The 2563-nt window shown below is 42.3% G+C and overlaps 1 pseudogene; it reads right to left on the reverse strand.

Annotated features, from left to right (window-relative positions):
• Window positions 1-103: 103 nt before the first annotated feature.
• On the reverse strand, window positions 104-597 carry LOC102478940 (activated RNA polymerase II transcriptional coactivator p15 pseudogene; annotated as a pseudogene).
• Window positions 598-2563: the final 1966 nt, after the last annotated feature.

The raw sequence follows: 2563 nt of genomic DNA on the forward strand, positions 1-2563 counted from the left end.
TGGGCACAGAGCAATCCTCCTTAATAAAGTTGACAGTTAGCTTTGCTCAGAACATTTTTAATAATGCACATTAAAAAAATATTCATCTTACAAATGCTCTGCACTCCAAATATACAATAGCTTGGAAAACAACATTTAGAAAATAAAAGCCAATGTAAAAAGACAGATTAAAACAACTAGAACAGCGCAGGTTTTTATATGGCTCAGATGTTACAGTTTTCTTACTGCATCATCAATGTCAGAAATCTGTTCCTTCAGCTGGCTCCATTGCTCCGGATTTAAAGAAATACCTTTTCTTCCTGGTTTCATTTCACCTTCTGGATCCATCCAATATTCCCTGATATCAGTTAGAACTTTCCCTTTAAAATCCCGAACACTGACATATCTCATTTTCCCAGTTTGAAACATGTTATCATCTCTGCTGCTGCTGCTCTGTTCGGAAGAGGACAGAGCTCTAGAAGTTTCACCAGTCTTTTGCTTCTTTACAGGCTTTTCTGGAGCAACGAGCTTTTTCCTCTTTAACTTCTTGTCAACCTCACTGTCAGGATCACTGCCAGGAGAGCCTGATGAGACAAGTTCCTCTGATTTAGGCATTGCTCCGCTCCTGCTGTCGAACAACCTCCTGCTCGTCCGCTCCCGACTGACAGAGAACAGCACATGGTCTTTTTCATAGCTATTCAGCTTTGCTGTTGTCTGAGAAGGCAGACACAGACAAGATGGGACGGGACACCGGGCCACATTCCTGTAAATCTTTATATACAAAAACACGCAGTGGGCTGGATTTGGCTCCCAGGCTGTACTGTGCTGAATGAAGTAAACACAGATTAGAAAAGGAGCCGGCAGGTGGCATAATGATTATAGTGCTGGATTCTCACATGACCAACAGTGGTTTGAGTCCTGGACCTGGCAGCTTGAAAATCACACCAGGTGTGTGTCCATGTGTGCCCAAGACCCTGGGATGAGAATGTAGGAGAAGAGACTGCCGTGTGGCCACCCCCTGGGGGAGATTTCTCACTTTCCCTCTCTGTCTCTTTTCAGCAAGCACACTTGCCCTATGGCAAAAAAACACTAAAAAAAAATGGACCAATTAGGAAAGTACAAAGTCCCACACTGCAAAGGATAGTTTTTGATAGAGGGAATTAATCATTCATTGAGGAAAAAGAATGTCTTTCTAACAAGCGGTGCTGGAACAACGGGATAACTGTATGGAAAATAATGAACCTTGATCCCTCTCTTAAAGTCTGCACAGAAAACAATTTGAAATGGATCATTTACCTAAACATCAAAGCAAAAATTAAAATGTTAGAAGGCAATATTAGATGATACCTATTAAATAATGTTTTCTTGGGAGTAGGAGATTCTATAGGACATGTGAGCAGTATCCATATAAAGCAAATACTGATATGTTAGTTTGATGAAAAAGTGACTTCTTTTTTTGGAGAGGTTTTCGCTATAGGGCACGTGTGCTTGCCAGACAGACAGAGACATAGAGACAGAAAGCGAGAAATCACCCCCCAGGGGGGATGGTCATGCTGCAATCCCTTCTCCATTCTTCTCTCGGGATCTTGGGCACACACGCACACGCCCCCGGCGTGAGTTTTAAGCCACCGGGTCCGGGATACGAACCGCGGTCGACTACGTGGGAGTCCAGTGACACAGCCATTACGCTAACTGCTGGTTCCCAAAAAAGTGACTTCTTCTTATCAAAAGAAACTTTAAAAGTGAATAGGCAGGGCCAGCAGATGGTGTAATGGTTACTTCGCTGGACTCCCAAGTGGACGACCATGTTTAAGTCCTGGACCCTGAGTGTCCCAAGAGAAGAATAGAGGAAAAGGGGTTGTGGTGTGGTCATGCCACCTGCGGTGTGAGTTCTTGCTTTCTGTTCCCTGCCTCTTTCTGTCTCTCAGGCGAGTGCACATGGCCTATAACATTAAAAAAAAAAAAGGAATAGGCAAGTCCCAGCCAGAGGAAAAAATATTTGCAATACATAAATGTGACAAAGGATTTTTATTTAGAACATACAAAGAAGTCCAGAAATAAATGTAAAGAGACAACCCAATAAAAATGGACAGCAGACTGGAATAAATACTTTAATAAATAATATGTAAATAGTCAATAATCACATGAAAACCCGTTTGCTCTTGTGGAATAGGTTAGCGTGTTTAGAGCTGTATATGGGGTTGATATATCTAGAGAGAGGCTTCACTCTGCTATCTTTGTTATTCGGAACACAGTATGGTTGAAAGAGTGGGAACAGCCATGAAGCTGGTGAATGGTAAACTGCTTCCTTTGGGCCAGAACTTCTTCCAGTAATTCACCAAAATGACAAACACAAAAGGAAAGAGGAGAGGCATCCATACATGTTCTCTAGGCCTTTAGAAAACATGGAGTGGTTCCTTTGGCAACATATACACATATTTACCAGAAAGGTGATACTGTGGACATCAAGGGAATGGGTACTGTTCAAAAAGGAATGCCCCACAAATGTTACCATGGCAAAACCGGAAGAGTCTACAATGTTACCCAGCATGCTGTAGGCACTGTTGTAAACAAACAAGTTTAG

Source organism: Tupaia chinensis, unplaced genomic scaffold (genome assembly GCF_000334495.1).
Source record: "Tupaia chinensis unplaced genomic scaffold, TupChi_1.0 Scaffold000077_1, whole genome shotgun sequence".
Taxonomy (NCBI): domain Eukaryota; kingdom Metazoa; phylum Chordata; class Mammalia; order Scandentia; family Tupaiidae; genus Tupaia; species Tupaia belangeri.